Here is a 13,577-nt window from a genome sequence, read left to right on the forward strand (position 1 = left end):
GGGTCACTTGGCCGAGGCCAGGTCTCTTGTTCACCGTTGAAAGGCCAATGGAGCTGCCCTGAGAGCGCCTCAGCGTATACAGCAAGTGCTTTAGCCACTGACCTGTCTCCCCAGCCCTGAATATGTCTTTTATTAAAATGCTTTTTAGAAATGCGTCTGGAGTTTGTTTGCAATGGCTGGAGGCCCTGGTGCGCCCATTCTCTCTCTATTTCTCTGCTTCTTTCTCTCTGTCTATCTCTCTCTTCCTCAAATAATAAAATATATTCAGAAAATAAATATTAAAAAAAATCAAGGCCCATCTCCAGTGTGACATGCTTCCCTCAGCAAGGCTCCACCTCCTGAAGTTCAACAGCCTTCCTGAAGAGAGCTACCAAGTGAGGATTAGTGTTGAACCCATGAACCTATAAGGAACATTTATATTTACACTACCAAATCCCCAACCTGAACCCCCTCCTCCACCAGGCTCAGGGCCATCTCATGATGTAAAATGCACTGTCCAACTTTAGAAATCCCTACAGCTTTTAACCAGTTACAACACTGTTCAAAAGTCCAAAGTTCAGAGCTGGAGAGATGGCTTAGCGGTTAAGGCATTTGCCTTGCAAAGCCAAAGGATCCCTGTTCGACTCTCCAGGACCCACGTAAGCCAGGTGCACAAGGGGGCGCATGTATCTGGAGTTAGTTTGCAGTGGTTGGAGGGCCTGACATGTCATTCTCTCACTCTCTTTTTCTCTCTCAAATAAATAAATAATAATAATAAAAAAGTCCCGAGTTCAAAATCTCATTTGAGACTCATGGCAATCTTTTAACTGTGAACTTTATAAAATTACAACTCAAGTTACACACTTCCATCATATAGTGATCACTGTAAACATTCCCAATCCAAAGGAAAGGGATGAGGGCATTGCACGGAAAGGCGGGACCAGAGCAAGACCGAAACGCAGCAGGGTCAACGCCGAATCCTGTGCGCCTGGGTCTGTGTCTCCACCTCGTGATGAACTCGCCTGGCCTCCGGAGGCCTGGGGATCTCCACACTGCCAGTTACGCTGCTGTGACCCCTCTCGTGGGCTGGGTCTGCCCAGAGCCCACAGCTTTTCTTGGTCCTGGTATCTCCAACGTCCTGAGGTCTCCACTGCAACTTGGGGTTCGGCTTCAGACCTTTAGTCCTCTTTGCGAGGACTTCCGTGCTACCTCAGCACCCTTATGGGACCATGGTGAGGCACTCCATGGCCTCCTCAGCCTCCTGTCTTTCCTTCTCCCAGAACCAGCGGGAGGTGCTGCCAGCTTCTGCTGTGAGATCGGCGGATCTACGGAACATGGCTGCAGCAGCCTCGGGATGCTGACCTTGGGGAACAGAAAACTTCGGCCTTTCTCCTTCTTGCGTTTTCCTTTCAAGAGAATTCATGTTCTTCCGATCTTCACTGGGTTGGGTCTTTCCCTGAGTTTCTCTCTTTAGTAGTGGCAAAGCACCCAAAGCAACGATGTGGGCCAGGACTTTATGTTAGCTTACATTTCTTTCTGAGACAAACTCTATATAGTTTTGTATCTTTCTTCTCTGCATTTTGTTCTCTTTTCGTGGTAGATCTGAATCAGGGTAGTGGAAAGGAGCCATACTGCAGATTTGATGCCATTAGCCCTTGAAATTTCTCCCACCAAACACACTAGTCTATTACTATTTATTTATTTATTTATTGTCTGTTTTGAGGTTGAGTCTCGCTCTAGACCAGGATGACCTTGGAATTCACTGTGTAGTCTCAGGGTGGCCTGAAGCTCACAGTGAGCCTCCTACCTCTGCCTCCCGAATGCTGGGATTACAGGTGGGCACCACCATGCATGACCACTCTACTACTTTCAACTCAATTTCATTCAAGTTCTCAGGATGCCAGCAGAATGCGGCCAGATTCTGCACCAGGCTATCACGTGAACTGTCTCTAGCCCACTTCCCAACAGAGTCCCATTTCCCCTCTGAAACTATGTCATGAGCTTAGCCTTCATAGTCTACATTTCTCTCAGCCTTCTGGTCTTCCAAACTCCCTCCAGCAGGGTCTATTATGCTCTACTTGTCACACATTAAGGCCTTCCTAGTCCAAACTTCCAAATTCTTTCCCGTTTCTCCTGAAAACCAATTCCAAAAGACTAAGAACCACATTGTTAATTTTATCATGACAGCAGCCCCACCTTTTGGTACCAGTTCTCTATCAGTTATTTTCTCATCGCTGGAACAAAACACCCAACCAGAAGCAGCTTAAGGCAGGAAAGAGTTGATTTGTTTATTTACTTTGGCTTACGGTTGTGAGGGGAAGTCCATCATAGTGGAGAAAACATGGCAGGAGCAGGCAGCTAGTATCACGTTTTCCCATCAACAGGAGGGAAGGAAAACCCATGCCCAGTGACATGCTTCCCATAGGAAGTCTATGTTCTAAACATTTCACAACCTTCACAAATGGCACCATACACTGGGGATTAAATATTTACGCACATGGGTCCACGGGGGACATTCACGTCCAAGCTACCACACTGGACAAAGAAAGCCACTAAGGGAATGTTAGTGGAAATGGCTTGTGCAAAAGCAGGATGACAGGCAAAGTGTGCTCCAGTGGCTTAGAAAGGCTCTGATTGTTTGTTTAGGGTATAGCTCCCACTGTAGACATGTTGAATCTGACATAAATTAATACAGGGATATAAGCAAGTCAGAGAGAGCATGTTTAAGTGTCTGTTCTTATATTTGAATTCCACATCTTAATGTGCATAAGAGTTATTACAATATATATACTATTATGATATATATCATAATATTACATATATATTGTAATATTATATATATATGTGTGTGTATATATATATATACATATATATATATGTATGTATGTATATATATCACAGTATCTTTTAGGATTTTCACAGGATGAACTTGCTGTTTATTTTGTAATTTTTTTTTCCATATCATGATACCAGATTCTTAACCCGCTTCTTTTTTTTGTTTTGGTTTTTCGAGGTAGGGTCTCACTCTGGCCCAGGCTGACCTGGAATTCACAGGGTGGCCTCAAACTCACAACGATCCTCCTACCTCTGCCTCCCAAGTGCTGGGATTAAAGGCATGCGCCACCATGCCCGGCTCTCTTTTTTTGGTTTTATATATATTTTTATTTGAGACAGAGGGATGGAAGGAGAATGAGGCAGAGAGAATGGGCACACCAGGACCTGCAGCCACTGCAAACGAACTCCAGATGCATGCGCCACAATGTGCATCTGGCTAAAGTGGGACCTGGAGAATCGAACCTGGGTTCTTAGGCTTTGCAGGCAAGCACCTTAACAGCTAAGCCATCTCTCCAAAGATGGGTAGGGTCTTACTCTGGCCCAGGATGACCTGGAATTCACTATGTAGTCTCAGGGTGGCCTCAAACTCACGGAGATCCTCCCACCTCTGCCTCCCGAGTGCTGGGATTAAAGGCGTGTGCCACCACACCCAGCTCCGGTTCTTAATTCTTGATGTAAGATGTTAACTCTACAATGAATTGGACATTAACGGACAGCCGAAAGTTGCTGTGTTCATTCCCAAGCTCCTCTAGAAAATTAGAACTCTAAGTATCAAGCAAAATAGAGCTCAATGAAAAGCTGCCTAAACAACGGAAGGCAGAAATTGCTACACAGATTTGAAAAGCCCAGCATCAGCAACAGCTCAGTCCTCGGCTATCTACTTGCTGAGCAGATTGGAATTCATTCTCAGCCTATTCTTAGGCTGGCCCTGTCTTTAGATGGTGTTGCAATCAGGTTCACATTGCTGGTAGAAATCACCCAACCAAAAGCAGCTTGTGGGAAAAAGAGGTTTATTTTGGCTTACAGGCTTGAGGGGGAAGCTCCATGGTGGCAGGGGAAATGATGGCATGAGGAGAGGGTGGACATCACCCCCTGGCCCACATAAGGTGGACAACAGCAACAGGAGAGTGTGCCAAACACTGGCAAGGGGACACTGGCTATAACACTCATAAGCCTACCCCCAACAACCAGGAGGCATAAATTCCCAAATCTCCATCAGCTGGGAACCAAGCTTTCAGAACATCATAGTTTATGGGGGACACCTGAATCAAACCACCACATTCCACCCATGGCCCCTATAAACTGATAACTATTTATGATGTAAAATGCAATGTGTTAACTCCAACTTTAAAAGTTCCCATAGTTTTTATCAATCCCATTGATGTTCAAACATCTCCATAGTCCAAGATGTTCTAACTGAACAATAACACCAAGAAATTCCCCCCAAACCCATAATGGCACAGACTAAACATTCACACCGCAAAAGATGGCATTTGGCATAGTAAAGAAATACTCAAGCAATACATGAAAACATGGGAAAACGTGGGAAAACATGGGAAAACATGGGAAAACACCAAACTCTGTAGATCCAAGTCCAGCAGCTCTAGTCAGTGACAAATCTCCAAGTCTGATCATTCTAACCAGTAATAAGTCTCTGGAGTTCCAATTTTGTTCCTCTAGCTAGGGTACTTACAGGCCTGGAAAACTTCGTCAGGGCCTGCAGCTTTCCTTAGAAGCCATCTGATAGTCCTAGCATCTCCACAGGGTCTCCACTGCAACCCATGGCCCATCCTCATGGCCCCATGGGGTCTCCATGCAGGCAACCAGCAAACCTGCTTCACACTGCCTCTGGCCATTTCCAAAACACAAGACCGTGTTGCAAACTCAACTCATGACCTTCTCTTTCCTGCATTTCTTATACTCCACAATACCAGGTGTCGTGCCAATTTGTTAATCCAGGGGGGAATAAAGCAGACTTTGAAGAACAGGACACTCCTGGAGTACTTAGGCCCCTTCAAAAGAGTCTACATTCTTCCTATTGTCCCAGTGCAGGTCAGCTGACCCAATCTCAAAGGTTGTAATCTCTCAATTGCAGCTGAACTGGCAATAGTTCACCCAAAGATTTTTCTTTCTATGCCATATCCCTCTGCTCACACCAGTTCATTTCTACGCAAAGCAACCCTGCACAACTTCTAAGGACACGGGCATAACAGCAAGCTTCTCACACAAACTGCTAGTTCAGTCCAGGCAAAGCTCTTTCTCACCCTCATAAGCCAAACCTCACAGTCCATATTTCTTACTGCATTCAGGTCTTTCAGTTCTGACCAGAATAGTCCATCAAGCTGTAGCTGTACTTACAGCACTGCAAGGCATCTCTTACGCCAAGGTTTCAAATCCTCCCACATTTCTCTTGAAAATCAGCTCCAAAAGGCCAAAGCCACACAGTCAGGTGTCTAGCAGCAACCCCACTCCTCGGTACCACTTTACTGTTGCAGTCAGGTTCGCATTGCTTGTAGAAATCACCCAGCTTGTGGGAAAAAGAGGTTTATTTTGGCTTGTAGTCATGAGGAGGAAGCTCCATGACGGCAGGGAAAACGATGGCATGAGCAGAGGGTGGACATCACCCCGTGGGCCCACATAAGGTGGACAACAGAAACGGGAGAGTATGCCAAACATTGGCAAGGGGAAACTGGCTATAACACCCATAAGCCCGCCCCCAACAATACACTGCCTCCAGGTGGCGTTAATTCCCAAATCTCCATCAGCTGGGAACCTAGCATTCAGAACACCTGAGTTTATGGGGGACACCTGAATCAAACCACAGAAATCAAAAAAAAAAAAAAAATCAAACTACAGATAGCAAACAGGGCTGGAGAGATGGCTTAGTGGTTAAGGCGTTTGTCTGTGAAGCCTAATGACACACGTTCACCTCTGTAGATCCCACGTTAGCCCGATGCATCAAGGTGAGACAAGTGCAATGTCGCACATGCCCACTAGGTGGCGCAAGCACCTGAAGTTTGATTGCAATTGCTGAGGCCCTGGTGCACCAATTTTCTCTCTCCCTCTCTCTAAAAAATAAAAATAAAAATAAAAATAAAAAGATAGCTAACAGACACCAGAGGTACCTGATCCCTCATTCACACAGAGGGCATGAAGGGGAGTCTTCTTCAAGGAGTGTGCAGCATGAATCTTGAGCTTCTGTGAGCTGGGCTGGCTGGTATTGATGTGGGCTGACAGATTGTTAAGAGAGCTGAGATTACAGCAATAACCTGAATGGATTCCTGGAGTTTAGTGTCTAAGACATCTCATTTAAACCTGATACAGATGTAGAACAATCACAGCCATACATCCACATACGTGTGTGTGTATCTACACATATAAGAAAGTCCAAAGCAACAAAATTATGTAGATAATTGGGCAACAAGTAATGGCACATGTTATATAAGGAGAGAAAATTAAAGTTGCAGTAGACAGTTGTGGATGTGGGTGGTGTTGAAAGGAATGTTTGTTGTTCTGTTTTGACTGAATCGAATAGAGATTGGGTTGAAGATCATTTAAAATGGTTAGGAAGAAGAAGATAGGATTATTGAAATGTTTGTTTATGAGATCAATTTTATTTATTTATTTATTTCATTTTCGATGGTAAGGTCTTGCTCTAGCCCAGGCTGACCTGGAATTCATTAATGTCGTCTCAGGATGGTCTCTAACCCATGGTGATCCTCCTACCTCTGTCTCTCCAGTGCTGGGATTAAAGGTGTGCACAACCACACCCAGTGAGTCTAAATTCTTTGTAACGGGCCTTACAGGGCGCTTATGTGTAAAGGCCTGGACAATGTACACAGACCAGTGCTGTTTATCAAGACACAGTCTCCTATTTAGCAGAAGTGGTTAACCTGTTTCTAAATACAGTCTTCCTATATAAATATTGAAAAATTCATTTATCTTAAAATACTCTGCTATATTTGGCCTTTAAAAAAATATTTATTTAGTTAGTTTTAGAGACAGTGAGCAAGAGGGAGAGATAGAGAATTGGCACGCCAGGGCCTCAGCCACTGTAATCTAACTCCAGACTCTTGCACCACCTAGAGGGCACGTGCAACCTTGTGCTTGCCTCACCTTTGTGCGTCTGGCTTTTGTGGGATCTGGAGAGTAGAACCTGGATTCTTAGGCTTCGCAAGCAAGTGCCCTAACCAGTAAGCCATCTCCCCAGCCCTGCATTAGTCCTTCTCTAGCTGCTGTGATGAAATAACTTAGGTCAGAAAGGATTTCCCTGGCTCATGGTTTAAGAAGGGATACAATCCATTGTGGCGGAGAAAGCAAGGGGGCAAGAATGGAGCAGTTGGTCACATGACTTCTGAAGTCAGGAAGCGGATACCAGACAGGAAGCCCGGCCAGGCTATACAATGTCAAGGCAGCTCCGCATTGACCCAATTCCTCCCAAATGTTCCACACTCTTCCAAAATAGTGCCACTGGCTGGAGACCAGGTGTTTAGACTCATGAACCTGTTGGGACATTTCGGATTCTAACTATAACTACATGTTAGACAGAACTGTTATTCATTCAGGAATTATCTCCTTGAAATTAATAAACTTTCCACGTAGACATCTGGGCCTGACCCATTCCCATGTATCAGATGGTAAGAGATGATTTGCAGGGGACACTGGTGTCATCTACACTCTGGTTTGATTTCCTGCTTTTCCGCTTTCATGAAATGCGACACTGCCTGATGTATTTGACCTTGCTCAAACTTGTCTTCCTCATTTGGAAGGTCACAGCAACATTTACTGCAGCAGGATCCACAAGGAAGAGACATGGAATTGTTTGTAAAAGGTCTTCATAAAATGGTGCTCAAAAAAAAAAAGAGCTAGCTAATGGCCAGGCGTATGATCACTGGGGAAGGCAGGACCAGGAGGATAGAGAGCTGGCTGACCTGGGCTACATACTGATGCCCTGTTTACAAAATTTTTTAAAAGCCTATTTAAATATCAAAAGGCTCACTTATGAGCACTTGAGATAGCTTCCATTTTCTGTCAGTTCCTCTTTCTCTCTCTGTCTGTCTGTCTGTCTGTCTCTCTCATACACTGTGTATTGTATTGAGTATTAAACTCAGGGACTCATGCATCACTGAGCTACATCCCTGGCTGTCTGTTTATTTATTTTTATTTTGAAAGAGAGAGAGAGAGAAAGAGGCAGAGAGCTCCAGAGAAAGAGAGAGAGAATGGGCTCGTCAGGACCTTTGGTGTGTTGCGGACGAACTCTAGATGCGTGCGCCCTCTTAAGTGCACGTGTGACATTGCGTGCTTATGTCACTGTGCGTCTGGCTACGTGGGACCTGGAGATTTGAACGTGAGTTCTTAGGCTTTGCAGTCGAGTGCCTTAACCGCAAAGCTGTCTCTCCAGCCCTGTTTTTAAATTTTTTATTTTGAGGAAAGAGCTCATTAACTTGATAAGGTTGGCATTGAACTCACTCTGTAGCCCAAGCTGGCCTTGAAAATTTGTGTGTGTGTGTGTGTATTTTAGATATGCTGAGGTATGTGTTGTGTTGTGTCAGGGTGGGTGGTGTAGGCACACATGTGTACAGAAATAGCACCCCACGAATTCACCCAGAAGACAGAAGAGAATGTTGGGTGCCCCCTCTGCTGCCCATCTGCTTATTTCTTTGAAACATGGTGTTTCTACTGATTTTGAAGCTTTGAACAGTTTTTTGAGCCACAGCGACTCTCTGGTCTCTGCTTTCCACAAGGCTAGGGTTACAGATGTGCATGGCTGTACCCCATTATTTACGTGGGTTATGAGGAATTGAATCAACTGGTCTCAGGATCCCATGCTTGCTTGAGACGGGCTCTTAACCACTGAGCAATTTCTCCGGCCCTGGCCTTGGCATTTTGATCTTCCTGTTTCTCAGCCTTTGGCTTGTACCACCATGCTTGGTTTTTCTTTTCTAGATTATTAAGTACAACTTCTCTGTTTGGTTGTGAGCAATAAGCAAATAACTTACTCCTCATTTGTCAGCTGGAATTTCAATCAAAAGATGAGATAGAGGTTAGGTAAAGTGTTGTTTGGGGTAGGTGGGTTTTCCATCTGGAAAACCAGGCATCATGTTTTTATTCTTTCTAACAAGGCAGAAATGAAGGGCACTTGAACTTGCAGCAAGCAGACGTACATGTTTTGTCCCCCACAAACCCTCAAATGTCATTTGTCTTTGTTTCTTTACTTTTTTGAAAGGAGATCTGAGACCTTTCTGAGCTGTTGTCGGTTGATGCCAGATGTTCAAATGTGGGGTTTCCCAGCCAGACCATGGAGGAAGGCTGGCCATACCCCCGCACAGAAAGCCCCCATCAGTCGAGAGGGTGGGTGGTCCCCAAGTCCTCTAGTGCCTGCTTGGGCACATGCTGCTAAACCCTCTGATTTTGGGGGTCTCTATGTTTAAACTGTTGCCAGAAACTTAATGTTGTTTTAATGCATTTTTGTGCATATGTGAGAATCCATTTTCCAAGACTGCTGATGGAGGACACACACCCCTGTTTTTATGACTGAAAGCCAGCTGAAGGATCAGCACAAGGTCCCTTCTGGAACACACAATGGTGTGCTCTCTCTCGTTCTTCCCCGGTTGGACATCAGCTCTTTAATCTTTAGTCCTGGGGAGGGAGGGGGGGGAATCTAGCATACTGTAACTCGGATGCTTTTCAAAACTAGAAACACTTCAAAATAAGTTTAAATATAAATGAAATTGGTTTCCAAATGTCTTGTTAGGAAATGCAGATGTTTTATATTTATTATATCATTTTTGTTTTATCACCTTGCAAAATTTTACAGCATGGAATTTTATTTAATGCAGTGGCATTTTGAACAGCAATATTAGACAGATGTATTTGCTTCATATTTGGGGACTTTTTTTTCCCTCTTTGGCAGGATATTAAAACTGAAACTAATGTAACCTGGTGTTTTGGGAAATGTGAAGGAGGCATTTTGCTTATTGGTAATTGAAAACAACAACCATCTTCCCTCCAAATGCATCCCTCAAAAAATCAGCTTTATTGCTTAGATAAGTGATTAAACGCTTTTGGAGTGCCAGAGGCTCAAATAAAGCCACTTGAAGGAAGGCTTAGCTCCTCAAGTGCAAGGACCGTGTCTTTCGACTTTTGTCACATGGGGCCAGGCATGGCCTAATAAACTGTTCATTTGTTGCTCTGGCTTAGGGTCTGTGTAAGGACTTATGGCACAGATATAGAACAAAACACAGTGGAGAGATCAATTATTTTCAAGCAGGGCATGAAGAAACCAAATTTTGTTTTCTTCCCCTGAGTCCAGTGGATTGTAGCTCCTCCCCTGAAATATTTCAGTTTGCTTTTTAAAGATGTTCCACTGGTCTCTTCAACGAGCCATCAGCTTAAGATTTTCTCTTTTTAGTAAGTTTTTCTTTCTACAGGAACAGGCAGATTTTCAGCCCTCGGCTAACCAAACTGCACACTTTCGGTTCTCACCCTCTCTGGGTCACATTGAAATCCCCTATTAATTAAACAGAAATTGTTTCTAAGACAAATCACTCAGCGAAAGAAACCCACTGTGGCATTCTTTCTAAAGATGTTTGCAGTAATTAATGGAACATTTGATGACTGGCGACATTTTTGATAACCCTTAGCGTGCCAGAAAATATTGATGTATAAGCAATCTCTGTGGACTATAGATAAAGCAGTCAGATGATCAGATGAGGGCTAAATAGTAATGTTTTTACATTCCTATAGATCTTGTTGTTTTTCTGGGGATATGGACAGGGGCTGGCATACATAACCCACTTCAGCCAGCCTCAAGCCTAGTTTTGCAAATCAAATCTTATTAGAACACAGTCCACACATTTGGCCACTGCTTTCCACATGGCAGGATTAAGCAGTTGCCACAGATGACATTGTAGGGCACATAAAGTCCAAGATATTGTTTTTTGTCTGTTCCTTTATAAAATTCATTACCATGTAGGTAATGAATCTTGCAGACGTTTAGTTAAGTAACAATCATCTTTTTATATTAATTAGAAAACCAAACCTATTCATAATGGAATGATCTGAGAATAAAATACACATATGTGGAACACATATAAATGTATACATATATGTATACACATACTATATATATATATGTATATATATATATATACATATATATGTATATGTATATATATATATACACATTCATGTGTGGCTTGTTAATCATTTATTTACCTGTGGAAGGCATAACAAATTGATCATATAGCATATTTTTCCCTACTGAATTCATATCTGGTTTCAGAAATCTACTTATGTTTCCAGGTTGACATCACCCAAGGTCCATAGGTATCATAAAAGATAGAACCACTTGTCCATACCCAGAGTATACTTGCCCTGTCTAAACTGTCTTCAGTCCATCCAAAATTGAAACTTCAGCTGAGCATGGTGGCGCACACCTTTAATTCCCAGCACTCAGTAGGCAGAGGTAGGAGGATCACCATGAGTTCGAGGCCACCCTGAGACTCCATAGTGAATTCCAGGTCAGCCTGGGCTAGATCGAGAACCAACCTTAAAAAAAAAACCCAAATTTAAACTTCACTCACTCATAGGTTAGAATAGTGGCTCCAAGCCTATTGGGTGATCTGGAATTATTGTAAAGGTTTGTGAATCTACAGGAGTACCAAGCGTTATACAAATTTCACCCTCCCAAAAAGGCAATCTCATGTTTCTCCTCATTCAGTAAATACCTTGTGAGGCTCAGTCTTTTATGTGCCAAACTCACAGAGGACTCAGTGCGGAGGAAGTAAGACGGATCACTCTCTGCCCTTCGTGAAGCCAGCGAGCTGGCTGGTGTAGGCAACAGATGACTCCAGTGCAAACACAGCGTGTGACATCAGGTGGTGCTGGCAGCCACCATAACCGGGTGAACAGGGATAAAGTCTGACGAAGTGGGGGGCAAAGAAGACCACACTGCAGACACGAGGCTTGATCTGAGATCTAAGCAAAGTGAGTGAGACAGCGTGACAAAATAGCGGACCCACACTTACAAGTGTATTTGTTAAGACATTCTATTTTGTGGAGAGAAAAAGTGCCACCAGCCATCACGAGCCTTTGGAATGACCCCAGAACCACAGGTGGACTTGTGATGCGTGGCCTCAATGCTGCAGCAGGTCAAACAAGTCCTTCTCATTTGTTGTGGTCAGATTCTGGGGCAGTGGCCTTCACCAGCCAGTCAGGCACTTTCCAAACCCCTGGGGATAGTTTCAATGTCTAGAATGAGACAGGCCTGGAGCTTCTTCACGCCTCCCCCGCATCAGTCTCCTGCTTCCAGAACAATCTGAGAGTGCAGGTGAAAAGGATTAATTAATGCCTGGGGCCTCAGGGAGTTCAACATCCTTAAGACTTTAGCAGAAATGGTTGACAGATGCAACCTTTAATTAAACTATCCAGTTTTCTAGTCTGAAGTGCCTCAGACAGTGGGCCCTTGTTTCTGAGGGGGCTGACGGGGATGTGAGGGGGTAGGAGCCACTGCAAGAGAGGGGCCCCCAACCTTGGGCCCCAGCCACCAGGTTTTAGGAACAGACAGTCCCTACCCCACTTCAGCATAAAGGCTGGCCCTTGTTCTAGATCACAGATCTTTGGAAACTTAGCAGCATGAACCTTTCTCTTCCCTTTTCTTTTTGGAGCAAAAGGGGGAATTGCTGTTTTTAAGATCACCACTGTCTTGCCTATTGTTCTGCTGGGGGAGTTGCTGAGTTTATTTATTTATTTGTTTAGTTAGTTAGTTTTGGTTTCTTGAGGTAGAGTTTTACTCTGGCCCAGGCTGACCTGGAATTAACTATGGAGTCTCAGGGTGGCTTTCAACTCACTGCGATTCTCCTACCTCTGCCTCCTGAGTGCTGGGATTAAAGGTGTGCGCGCCCACTCCTGGCTTAGTTGCTGAGTGTTTAAAGGTATTGAAGGCAGTAATCAAATGCAAGGTGGCAAGTGTTGCCCCGAGGGGAAACTCAGGGGCCATCAGGTCACAGCTGTCTCCGTATCTCCGTATCTCCGTTGCCATCACTTTTCGGCCTCTCTAGGCAGCATGTCTGGACCTGCGGTTTCTGCGCATGCAGCCCCAAATTCAGCCTCCCCACGAGCCAGCCACTCTGGGGACTGGTCCTGTGTCCCCTCTGTGTCCTGGCGTCGCGGAGCAGGCAGGGCCTCACTGTGGATGTCAAGATCTGAGCTCCAGGTCCCAGGAGCACGGATGGGAAGACTGGGCCCATCTTGCCCAGCTGCTTGGTCTGTGTGCCATCCTGCCTCGCCGAGTCTGCCCACGCCCGGCTTCCACACCACAGAGCAGCGAGCTGCCTTTGCTCCGTCTCTGTGAGCTCACTTGCTCATCAGCGCATCCAGGGAGCCGTCTAAAAGTTAGACCCGGGTTTTCCACCTCACTGCTGGGCGATGTAGGAGAATGGACCTAACCTCCGAGCTTTACATATAAGAGGAAGGTGAGAAAACATACTTTGGAATTTCTGTGAGGTGTTAAAATGACATAAAGCAGGTTTCTCAGTACTGTTGGCATGGGGGGGGTAATTTTTTATTGTGTAGCCATCTTGTGCAGTGCAGTCACTATGGCAACATGCCTGGCCTCTCCCACAAGATGCCAGGAGCACCCCTATCCTTCACCAGGAGGATTAAAACATATGCACACACTGTCTCATGTCTTGTGAGAGCAAGAGGGGCGCTTGGTTGAGAGCCATTGGTATGGAATGCCTTCCACACGCTAGATGCCACGG

Source organism: Jaculus jaculus, chromosome 18 (genome assembly GCF_020740685.1).
Source record: "Jaculus jaculus isolate mJacJac1 chromosome 18, mJacJac1.mat.Y.cur, whole genome shotgun sequence".
Taxonomy (NCBI): domain Eukaryota; kingdom Metazoa; phylum Chordata; class Mammalia; order Rodentia; family Dipodidae; genus Jaculus; species Jaculus jaculus.